This window comes from Dermacentor silvarum, chromosome 1, assembly GCF_013339745.2.
Source record: "Dermacentor silvarum isolate Dsil-2018 chromosome 1, BIME_Dsil_1.4, whole genome shotgun sequence".
In the NCBI taxonomy this organism is placed as follows: domain Eukaryota; kingdom Metazoa; phylum Arthropoda; class Arachnida; order Ixodida; family Ixodidae; genus Dermacentor; species Dermacentor silvarum.
In genome coordinates, this window is record NC_051154.1 from 395,137,719 (window position 1) to 395,150,530 (window position 12,812).

A 12,812-nucleotide genomic window follows, 5' to 3' on the forward strand; every position below is an offset into this window, starting at 1 on the left:
TATGTAGCAGAGCGTGGTTTCGATCCACGGACCTCTGGGTTATGGGCCCAGCACGCTTCCACTGCGCCACTCTGCTTTTTTTTTCCTTTATTGCCTGCTTTGACACTAGCGAAACAATACAAATGCATATATACAGTGCACCGACATCACGTCAGGCGGGATGGTCATATTAAAATTTCTTGAGGCACACCAGCTCATCAAGAATGCTAACCCAGTCTGCGGGTTCACTCTGTGCACGATACACTTCTCGAATAAAAGAAACACTTTCAATGAAGTTCTCTCGCGTAGAGCGTGCATTGGCGTCAGCATGACGAACAGCCATTCTCGTCTTCCACAAACTGTGGAGGCCCAGGAGCATGAACATATCAAAAGGTATTCCTTGATCACTTTCAACTGGCAGGAATCGAATTCCATACGGGGTTATGGGGAGCTCTTTTTTGAGAGTGCGCTGCAAGACATCCCAATGAAATACTGCGTCCCGACAATCAATGAAGGCATGTTCAATTGTTTCGGGCTTTGTACACAGCAAGCAGTTCGTTGTCCACGGTACGAATATTCCTTTCTGTTCAAGCCATACCTTAACGGGGAGGGTGTTTGTGTGTAGCTGGAAAAAAAATGTTTTCGCAGCAGGTCTTACAGGCATCCTTTTGACTCGTTTCAGCACATCTTTTCCTGGGCCTCCACAGTGAACAATCCTATACAGTGGGGTAGGTAGCATGCTGTCGACCAAATCGGCGTACAGTTTTTTCTTTCTCACTGAGCACAAATACTCCAGCGAAAACCGTGCACAGAGTATTCGAAAAGACGCAACTACTTCACGATAATAACCAGTCGCTCTTCTACTGATAAGACTGGATGTAGTTAAAACAAATTCCGGCAGTTCTGTTGCCATTCTCGCCTGAATGACAGTGCGGAGAAAAGCATTTCGTTCATCGCGCATGAAAAAGAACCGTGATACAATCTGTCTGATGAACAAGTTTGAGAGCCCAAGGCCTCCACTGCGAACACTGCGAAAAAGGTTTGTACGGCTGGTTCGCTCCCAAGTGGAATTCCATATAAAAGTAGCAAACACCCGGTGCACTTTTTGAACATTGACGCGAGACATGAACATTACTTGCAGTATATACCAGACTTTGGCAATCAAAAAAACATTGCAAGCTGAGGAACGCGCAAACACTGATAATCCCCGGCCTTGCCATCCCTTTATCTTTTCTTTCATCAATTCTGTTTGTCCGCTCCATAACTGCGTCGAGTCTTGATAGTGCTCAAGGGACACACCTAGATAGGGTGCAGGCACTGTAGTCCATTGCATTCCGGCAAAATCAGTGGGCATCGCGTCCCAATTTCCATGCCATATGCCAACACTTTTTTCGAAGTTTATCTGGGTACCCGTGTACTTACAGAAAGATCTTGCCAGGCGGACAGCCTCGATCACGCTTTCCTTGTCTTCACAAAAGACGGCAACGTCATCTGCATAGGCTAGCATTTTAACTTCAGCGGCCTGCAGCCTAAAACCACGTATGTTTACATCATGGATGACTGCCATACAAAAAGGTTCGAGGTATACGGCAAAAAGCAATGGAGACAAAGGACAGCCTTGTCGTGCAGACGAGCGGACTGGCACCTTCGAACTAAGGCATTTATTAATTACAATCTGCGTTGAACACTCTTCATAAGCCATTTTAACGCCCTCTAAAATGATGTTCCCAACATTGCAGTGCTTCAATATAGAGAAAAGCACCTCATGTGACACCCGGTCGAAGGCCTTCGCAAGGTCGAGTTGCAACATCGCCACCCGACCCCCAATGTCATCACAACATTCTAGCACATTCCTTGCAATGTTGGTGTTGGTGAAAATTGTGCGGCCTTTAATGCCACACGTCTGGTGTGGCCCTACAAGCTCCTTAATCACGCTTTGGAATCGTCCAGCCAGTACTTTCATAAAGATTTTGTAATCTGTGTTGGTCAGACTTATCGGTCTTTATGAACCTACTAAAAGAAGCTTTTCCCGGTCATCGGTTTTAGGAATCAACACTACGTGTGACATGCGAAATGAGGGTGGCACTTTTTTAAATTCATACGCTTCTGAGAGTAGTCTGTGCAAGATACAGGAAAACTCTTGACTGAATGATTTGTAAAACTTGGCGCCTAGGCCATCTGGCCCTGGCGACTTTCCTGACGGCAACTCATCTATCGCCCTTTCAATCTCTGGTACACTTATTGGCATTTCAAGGCTTTCTCTAACACCGTCTTCCAACCTTGGCATTTCGCTCATGAATTCGCTGTCGAAGCCTAGTCCAGAGCGAGCCCCATTGCCGAACAATTCCCGATAATGCTCAACGAAGGCTCTCTCGATTAAGGCAGCTTCTGACGTCACCTCGTTTTGAAAGCGTATCTGCTTAATCTCGTTTCTTGATGCATGCCGCTTTTCATCGCTCATTGCCCGTTTGTTTGGCATCTCACCCATCCATAACCGTTCGCTCCGAGCACGTATAACTGCAGTTTTGTATCGCTCTGCGTCAATAACTTCCAGCTCATGTCTTACTTCCTTTACATTTTCCGCTACCTGATCATGAACCGTATTTTGAACGCTCAAAAGAAATTCTAGTTGTCTTTGCAGCTCTCTTTGTTTCTGCAGTTCTTCATGCTGGCGGCTGCTTCCTCTTTCGATCGCAATGAACTTAACTTGGGCCTTAAATTCTTCCCATGCAGCCATAAATTTGTCATGCTTGTTTGTCATCAACTCTAATATCTTTTCCTTTACTCTGCGCACAAATGGCTCATCATCAAGCAACTTTTCGTTGAATTTCCACATGTTCCAGTTGAATCGTATTCTTTTAACTTTTTCCCCCATCGCGAAGCTCACTAAGCTATGATCCGTAAACGATAGCGGTGTGACATTATAACTGTTACAAAGGGGGATCAAATCTAGTGAAACATACACTCTGTCCAGCCTTGATCGGCTGTTTCCTTGAATGTGCGTGTACTGCGGAATCGTACCGTCAGTGAAAATTTGACCCACATCTTCTAAGTTGTGGTCGTGAATTAGTGAGCTCAAAAAGAGAGCACTTTTGTCACGAACATGTTCCCCCCTGATTCGATCTTCCCCAGAACACACACAATTAAAATCACCAAGAAATATGATGTAGCGGTCACACTTTAGATACTGCTCTATATACTCAAAATACAACAATCGGTCGTTCACAATGTTCGGCGCATAAACGCATATGAGCCGCCAGGACGCTCCAGAAAAAGAAAAATCGACAATGAGCATGCGGCCAGTTTGACATACAGTTACACTTTCTTCAATAATGCCAGCACTCTTCCTTATAAGCAACGCGCACCCGCCTGATGTACCATTAGCATGGCATACGCTCACATTGTAATGCGCCGTGAAAGGCGCCACCATGCGATCGGTCTGCTCTTGAGTTTCGACCTTAGTTTCTTGTAAAGCGACAACATCGAGTTCCTTCTCCATACACAAGCGACTGAGTTGATAATGTCTCCTTCGCGCTCCGAGGCCACGAACATTTAAAGTGGCCACTCTCAATGCTGTCTCTAATTTCACCGCCATTAGTCTGTATAAGCAAGCCGATCGCAAGGTGCCGCTGGAGAACAAACCATTCCAACACTTTGTAAAAACTTTCCAAAAAAAAATGCGCAACGAAAAGCCGCTCTAACCACACGCGTACCTATACGGTGTACGCGTAGGCTAATTCTAAAGTGGCACCCATCTCTTGACGTCGCTAGTCCGGGCGCCCCAGTAGGCGCCGGGTCCTAGGTAGGCGGTTCTGCCGCCGTCTGTCTGTCCGGCGGGATGTTCGGTTTCAGGCGAATGGACGCCCGACGACTCGCCTGGGTTTTCTGCGGTGGTTCGTCTTGGGTCTCGTTGTCCAAGTCCTCCTCCTGGGTGCTCGTTACGTCCCTTGCTCTCTTCGTAGCCGCACAGTTGGCACTCGGGTCTGCGACGTCCATCATTGCAGTTGCTGGCCCATGCTCTGCTGTACTCGCCCCGGGAGTGGCGAGTTCTATGGCCGTTTCTTCTTTGCCTTTTCCGTCACTTGTCTGCACTGCAGTTTTCTGATCAGTAACCACAGTTGCCACCTTCGAGGCTATGGAAGCCTGCTCAGTGGGCCTGGCAATTGTGTCGGCCGGTAGAGATTGCGCGCGGAAAGACTCATGCACGTCAGCTTCATCCATTAACAGATCGGCCACGTCCTCCCGAAGCGCCGGTCCCGTTACGAACGCGTAGGTCTTAACACACTCCGTCTCGTCATGGCCGTAGCGAAGGCAAACTGCACATCTCGGGACGCGACAGTCGCGTCGAACATGACCGGTGTTTCGGCATTTCAGGCAAAGTGGTGCTCTTCCTGGTACAACAACTAAGGCCTGCTCACCAGCGACACGAAGTTGATGAGGCAGGTCTTCCACGGTCATACCCGTCTTCAAAACCAACGACACCGAACGCGTTGACGATGCTTTATCTTGCACTCCGTGGACACGCCATTTCTCCCGGAAGACGTCCGTGACCTTCCCGAACGGTGAAAGTGCCGTGCGTATGTCCTCGTCCGTCACGTTGTGCAACATCCAATGCAGCTTCAGCCGCACGGCCTGGTTGGTTGGATCAACCACGATGCACCGATGTTCATTAACTTTTACTTCCTTGGCGCTTGCAAGCCTTTTCACACCTTCATCGCTCTTGAAAGTCACTGCCCAAACGTGGCTCATTTGATACTCCCCTAAGGCGATAACATCCGGCAGTAGGCCTAAGCTAGCCAGTGCGTCGCGGAAATGCTCCACCCGATACGGCCTGGCACGCACATCGGCATGTAAAAACAATGTATTTAAAACAATCCGACCTGTAGGCAATTGAGGCAGCAAAACTTGATAGACCGGGTCTTCTGAACCAAAATTCCTGTTACCACGGCCCTGCTGGGCCGCTGAAGCCGCTCCTATGGAGCTCATGTTCGACACGTCCGCTCGCTAGCGCGGCAGAAAGGCGAATCACTGCGCCACTCTGCTTGACTGTCACGGCTGCTTGAGAATTTGAACACACTTCTAATCAACGATTTAAGCTTCTTAAAGCGCATAAAGGATGTGTCGTTCATGAGTGCGATTAAGGGAGGAGGAACAAACTTTTATTTAAACCAGCAGTTTAGCTGGCTGGGCCTAGGCCTCCCACGTGGGGACATCGAGGTCTTGCCTCTTCGCCGCCTCGCAGGCTTGCTGGGTAGCCCAGAGTTGGTCGTCGAGTTGGGAGCTGCGCAGGGCGGCGTGCCATTTTGACGAGAGGGTCACGGTATTATTTGTCGGATATTGGTTTTTACATTCCCATAGCATGTGGGGAAGCGATGCTGCCTCAGTCTTACAGACCTTGCAAATGTTACTAGGGTAGGTGTCCGGGTAGATCCTGTGGTAACGTGTTAGTGAGGGGTACGTGTTTGTCTGTAACAGGCGAAGGGTGGTTGCCTGTGCTCTGTTTAGCTTGTGATGAGGGATGGGGAAGGTTCTTCTGTTGAGATAGAATGATTTCGTGAGGTCGTTGTAGCTGGTGAGGCGATCGCGTTCCGCGGGTGCACCTGCGCTGTCTCCGGCACGGTTGACAAGGCCTCGTGCTACGGAGTGAGCGACCTCGTTGAGGTTGGTGAGGTGCGGATGTACGTCGCCAGCGTGCGCTGGGAACCAGACGAGAGTGATTTGCTTCTCAAGTGAGTGAGGGGCTTGGTTTAGGATGCGTAGCGCTTGTTTTGAAATACGACCTTTGATGTAATTGCTGATTGCCGTGCGGGAATCGCTCACGATGGTATGGCAGTACGGATCAAGGGTGGCCAGGGCGATGGCCACTTCCTCGGCCGTCTCGGCGTTTTGGGTTACGATGCTGGCGGCATGTTTGAGCGAGCCGCTTACTGTGGTAGCCGTGGCGAAGCGGTGCCCGTCTTGATATTCAGCTGCGTCGACGAAGGTGACGCCCGTGGTGTCGCCATAGGCTTTAATGAGGGAGGCAGCCCTTGCCTTCCGACGTTGTTTATTGTAGTCCGGATGCATGTTTTTGGGAATAGGGTCGGCATGTAGCCAAGTCTGTACGTCGCGTGGAATTGGGTATTTGTCTCCATGTTGACGGTGGTAGGTGATTCCGAGTTTAGTTAGAATGTGCCGGCCCGTTTCTGTGAGGGTGAGACGCTCCAGATGAGACCGACGCTGTGCTTCGATTAATTCGTCTAGGGTGTTATGGAGTCCTAATTGGAGTAAAAATTCAGTGCTGGTGTTGTTTGGCAGTCCTAAGGCTAGCTTGTAGGCGCCGCGTATAATGATGTCCAATTTAGTCTTTTCTGCTCTGTACCAATTATGGAAGGCGGCGACGTATGTGATGTGACAGATGACGAACGACTGATACGGCATAAAATATTTCACGCGGACATGAAATAACGCGCTGATTAGATATTTCTGTAAAATGTGAGAAAAATAAAAACATCCGTAGCACAGCATGGTTTCGATCCACGGACCTCTGGGTTATGGGCCCAGCACGCTTCCACTGCGCCACTCTGCTTTTTTTTGTTTATTGCCGTCTTCGACGTACAAAATCAAGGGCTACAAATGATAAAACGTGCCAGCCACACTTTCGCTAGCACAGTACTAAAATCTTTTCAGTGACACCAGTTCATCGAGTACAGACATCCATTGTGGTGGATCAAGCAGTACTTTGTACGCGTCTCTCACGTAAACAACACTCTCGATGAAGTGTTTTCGCACCGGTATCACAACGATGTCTGCATGTTCAAATTGCATGCGAGTTTTCCACATCGCATGGAGGCCCAGGACCATAATGAGGTCATACGGTACTTCCTCTGAGGTATCTACTGGCAAGAAGCGTATTCCATACGGGTCCAGAGGTAACTGTTTCTTCAGCGTTCTCTGGAGAACGTCCCAGTGAAAGATCGGGTCCCAGCAATCTAGGACAACATGTTCTATTGTTTCTTGCTTTTTACCTAAAAAGCAGTCGGTTGTCCAGGGGATGAAAATACCCTTGCTATGAAGCCAGGTCTTAACGGGAAGTGTGTTTGTATGTAATTTGAAAAAGAAAGACTTAGTTGATGGCCGTACTGGCATTTTCTTGACTCTATTTAAAACGTCCTGTCCGGGGCCTCCACGGTGTGGCGAACGGTACAAAGGTACAGGTAGCATCGTGTCCACAAGATCTCTGTACAATTTTTTCTTTGTAACGGTGGACAGATACTGCTGTGAGAAACGCACATTTAACATCCTATATGACATCACCACTTCACGCAGGTATCCTTTCCCAGTTCAAGGCATGTTCAGAGCCGACGAAACAACGAATCCCGGAAGAAGTCTGCCCAGCCGTACTTGTACTATTGTTCGAAGAAAGATCATTTTGATCCCGCAGAAACACAAAGCGTGACACAATTTGTCGTAAAAACAAGTGAACCAGACGAAGCCCACCTTTCTTGACCGGTAGAAACAAGTTTGTTCGACTCGTCCTTTCCCAGGTAGAGGCCCAAATGAAAGTAGCGAAAATGCGGTGAATTTTTTGTACGCTTACCCGCGCAGCACACAACACATTCATAACATACCATATCTTAGAAACTAAAAAGAGGTTGCAAACAGTGGCTCTAGAAAACATTGACAGTTGCTTTCCTCTCCAATCGTCAGCCTTTTCCTTTGCTCTCGAAGCTTGGTCGAGCCAGTACGGTTCGGCCTCACGGTAACTTCCGAGAGGCACCCCCAGGTACTGTGTAGGCAACTTTGACCAATTCAATCGAGAAAAGGTCTCCGGCGTGTCTTTCCAACTCCCATGCCAGAAGCCATAACTTTTATCCCAATTTATCTGGGCTCCAGCTGATACGCAAAATTTTTCGACTACAGTAGTTGCCTCTTTAATGCTGGCTTTATTTGTACAGAGAATTGCGATGTCGTCTGCATACGCCAATATTTTAACGTGTGCTGCCTGTAGTCGATAGCCTGCTATGCGGTCGTTGTTTTTAATGGCCAAACAGAGTGGCTCGAGATAAGCAGCAAACAGAAGGGGCGAAAGCGGGCATCCTTGACGCACCGAAGAGAGCACACGAAAGCTATCGTTGAGCTCCCCATTAACAATAATTCGCGTTGAGCAGTTTTTGTACGCCATCATGACACCTTGCGTTATCACACTGCCCACATTCGTGTGTTCAAGTATGTATATTAGAGCCTTGTGCGAGACGAGGTCGAAGGCTTTCGCCAAATCTATCTGCATCATCGCGACGTAATCGCCAATCGCGTCGCAACACTCTAGCACACTTCGAACCACGTGTACATTTGTTGTAATACTGCGGCCTTTAATGCCACAAGTCTGGTGAGGCCCTACCAATGTTTTGATGACACTTTACAGTCGTTTCGCTAAAACGTTTGTGAATATTTTGTAGTCAACATTGGCTAGAGTTATCGGGCGATATGAGCCTGGCAACAAACGTTTCTTATCGTCATCACTCTTCGGGATTAGCACAATATGCGAGGTTGTGAAAGACAAGGGCAATCTGTTTCGGTCATACGCTTCGTTGATAACTAGATGGAGGACATGAGCCAGCGCAAACTTAAAAGTTTTATAGAAAGTAGCCCCTAAGCCATCAGGCCCCGGTGCTTTACCGGGCGCCAACTCGTCTATTGCGCACTCTATCTCACTCAGGGTAATGGGATGTTCTAGCCGTGCCTTAACTTCTTCATCGAGCTTTGGCATCAGTGAAAGGAATTCCGTCTGGTAGCTATTTTTAGGTTCACGTGGTTGACCTAAGAAGGCTTTGAAGTGATCGACGATCCCTTGTTTGATGTCGTTTTTGTCGGACGTGATGTCATTGCCTTTAGCTAACTGGCGGATTTCCTTCCGACATGCGTACCTTTTCTCGACTGAGAGAGCTCGTTTTGTTGGCGCTTCTCCCGCCCACAGCTTCTCAGACCTTGATCGCACAACGGCGGCTTTGTATTTCTCAGAGTCTATCCTTTCGAGTTCGGCTTTCACTTCCTTTATTTCGTTAACATACACACCAGGCTGGACACTTTCCATGCTGATGAAAAATTGCAGTTGCTGGCGAAGGTTCGTTTCTGCCTGTTTCAGGTTATGCCGAAGGACACTGCTTCTTTCAATAGCCATTGTTTTTACTTTCTGTTTAAATTCTTCCCATTTAATGGCGAAGCTTGCTAATTCGACTGAAATCAGGCTTTCTAGTTCCTTCGCAACAGCATCAACGAAGGCATCGTCATCCAGCAACTGCGCGTTCAATTTCCAGAGGTGCCAGTTAAAGGTGTGTTTGATCTGTCTTTTCCCAAAGGTGGCAGTTACCAAGCAGTGATCGCTATATGCAATGGGTTGCACATCATACTCACTACACAAGGGCACCAATTCGGCTGACACATATAATCTATCTAGCCGAGCGTGGATATCACGCTGGAAGTGGGTAAACTGCGGGTGAGTACCACTGGCGAAGACACTACCGATATCTTCCAAGTCGTAATTGTGCACCACTGCATTTAGCAATTCAGAACTCTTATCGCGTACGTGCGAAAATTTTGCGCGATCATCAGCAGAGCATACACAGTTAAAATCCCCCAGCAGTATGACCACCTTGTGGCAGTTTACGTACGCTTCAAGTCGCTCAAAGAAGATTCGCCGGTCTGTTTCAATATTCGGCGCGTAGACACAAATGACTCGGAAATCCATATCGCAATAACAAAAATCGGCCACTAAAAGGCGACCTGTTTCACACGAAAACACTGACTTCACACAAATGCCAAAGTTTCTTCGAATGAATATAGCGCAACCACCTGATCCACCAACAGCGTGAGAAACACACACGTCGAAGTGCGCACGAAAATTGTACACCATTCTGTCGGTTAGTTCTTGGCTCTCTATTTTGGTTTCTTGGATTCCCACAAGATGCAAGTCATTATCTAAGAGTAGGCGACTTAGCTGACATTGCCGCCTTCTTGCACCAAGCCCTCGTACATTTAACGTGGCTACACGTAGCGCTCCTTCGATATTAGCTGCCATGACTACACGGCAGAATGGTGCCCATCACAGGTACGCAAGGACGAGTGTACATAATGACGTGCCGATAATCGCGTCGAATGCCACAAAAGGGAACACAACCCGACCTCTCGAAAGCAACACTCACATGCAACTCGGGCCCTCGTTCCTGACACATATCCAAGAGAATCGCGCTCGGGGTGACGGCCATTGCACTCAGGAACCCCCCAACCCGCCTCAAGCAAAACACAGTACAGAACTACGGAGGCGGTTTACCCTCCTGCCGTGGATCGGCCGTAATGTTCAGCCGCAGCTTCAAGGTTGGTCTCCTCATACCTGGCGCTTTGGGCGGTGGCTCGTCTCCGCCGCTGCTGTCATGCATCGTAGCCAGGCTATTGGTCTGGTCGCGCGGACGTTTCCCCGCCTGCAAGTTAGCGAGCGCGGTATGGGTGTCCATGTCTTCATGTTCAGGGGGTGGAGGCCGCTCCCGGATCAGGTGGGCTCTCTTCCTCACGGTTCGGCATGGCTACAGTGCCCTCTACTTGCTCTTGCTTTTCAGTGGCGACGGCTTCATCGACATGTTGCCCCTGTTTCTGAAGTCGTGCCTCCGACTCTGCCACCTCGCCAGCTGCTTCCTTAGCCGTGGTCGATGTGTCTTCCATATCCGCCTCGTCCATGAGTAGGGCGGAGTTGTCGTCGTTGCTCACGGGTCCGGTCACGCTAGCGTACGTCCGCTAGCACTGACTCTCTTCGTGACCGAAGCGTCGGCACGCACCACACCGCGGAATGCGGCAGTCGCGACGAATATGGCCCGTCCCGCGGCAGCGTAGGCAGAGAGGGGCCCTGCCCGGCACAACCACGAGAGCCAGCTCGCCCGAGACGCTCACCTGGTGCGGGAGGTCGTCAAGCATTACGCCCGGCTTCAACTTGAGCGTAACCAGTCTTGTAGTAGAGTTCTTATCAGCCACGCCATGCACCCGCCACCGGTCGCGGGCGACGTCCGTGACCTTTCTAAACGGCGCGAAGGCAAGACGCACGTCCTCGTCAGGAACGGTGTGCAGCAGCCAATGCACTTTTAAGCGTACATCCTGGTTGGCGGGGTCAATGACGAGGCATCGGCCCTTCTTGACCTGTAGCTCACCAACACTGACGATCTTCTTCACAGCTTCGTTGTCTTTGAAGGTTACGGCCGAAACATGGCTCATACGGTAGGCCCCGAGAGCCACGACTTCCGGCAGGAGCGATAACGGAGCGAGCGCATCGCGGAAATCTTCCACCCGCTATGGGTGGGCCCTGATGTCACAATGTAAAAAAACTGTGTTCACAACAAAACGCCCTGTTGGCAAACTCGGCAAAACAACTTGGTACTCGTTGTCCGCAGCAAAATTCCTGTTACCGCGGCCGCTCTGGGCCGCTGAAGCCGCTCCTACGGAGCCCGTCATCATGCGTCCGTCACGCTCGGTGGCCGGAAGCAGAAATCCCCCACTGCGCCACTCTGCTTGACTGTCACGGCTGCATGAGAATTTGCGCACATTTCTAATCAACGATTTAAGATTCTTAAAGCGCGTAAAGGATGTGTCGTTCATGAGTGCGATTAACGGCATAAAATATTTCACGCGGACATGAAATAACGCGCTGATTAGATATTTCTGTAAAATGTGAGAAAAATGAAAATATCCGTAGCAGAGCGTGGTTTCTATCCACGGACCTCTGGGTTATGGGCCCAGCACGCTTCCACTGCGCCACTCTGCTTGACTGTCACGGCTGCATGAGAATTTGCGCACATTTCTAATCAACGATTTAAGCTTCTTAAAGCGCGTAAAGGATGTGTCGTGCATGAGTGCGATTAATGGCATAAATTATTTCACGCGGACATGAAATAACGCGCTGATTAGAAATTTCTGTAAAATGTGAGAAAAATAAAGATATCCGTAGCAGAGCGTGGTTTCGATCCACGGACCTCTGGGTTATGGGCCCAGCACGCTTCCACTGCGCCACTCTGCTTTTTTTTTATTTATTGCCGGTCTTCGACATAAGACAGTACATACAAATTACCACACACTCCAATAACACAAATGCAGGCTGTTGTACAGAAAAAAAAACAAGTAAGTCGTCCGTCCATATAGGACCGACGTCGTCACGTTAAAATTCCTTCATGGCTGCCAGAGGAACCAGCCTTCACAGCCAATCCGGTACATACACTTTCATTTTCTGTTCGTCAATAAAGCGATATACACATTCTTTGAAATAAATCCTCGCGGGCCTCGCGTCGGGGTCACAGTGGTACCCTGCCATACGAGCCCGCCATAAACAGTGGAGTGCAATCAGCATAATAAAGTCATAAGGAACCCCGTCATCGTCCTTAATTGACAGATACCTGATCCCATGGGGGTCCACTGGCAATTCTTTCTTTAGTGTTCGCTGTAACATGTCCCAGAAGTAAACCCCCTCCCAACAGTGCAAAAAACATGGTCTATGGTTTCGGGCAGCTTGCAGATCAAGCAGTGCGATCCCCATGGTACAGTACAACCCCGTTCTTTCATAAAAGTCTTGACGGGGAGCGTTCCGGTATGAAGGTTAAAGAAAAATGTTTTTACCCCGGGTGACACCTCCATGCGTTTCACCCGTTTAAGCACATCCTGTCCTGGCCCTCCACTGTATATGGCTCTATACAATGGTACTGGGAAAAGTACATCAGCAAGGTCTCTATACAGTGTTTTCCTTTTCACATCACAAACATAATCATTTGAAAAGCGCACAGTGAGGAAGCGTACACTTTCGACCACTTCCTTGAGATACC

General features: G+C 49.0%; 2 non-coding genes across 2 annotated transcripts; both read right to left on the minus strand.

Annotated features, from left to right (window-relative positions):
- Positions 1-4: 4 nt before the first annotated feature.
- Trnam-cau (transfer RNA methionine (anticodon CAU)) lies at positions 5-76 on the minus strand. Its single transcript has one exon. It is a non-coding gene; the product is annotated as a tRNA-Met (tRNA).
- An 11,868-nt stretch (positions 77-11,944) lies between these two features.
- Positions 11,945-12,016, minus strand: Trnam-cau (transfer RNA methionine (anticodon CAU)). The gene has a single exon. It is a non-coding gene; the product is annotated as a tRNA-Met (tRNA).
- Positions 12,017-12,812: the final 796 nt, after the last annotated feature.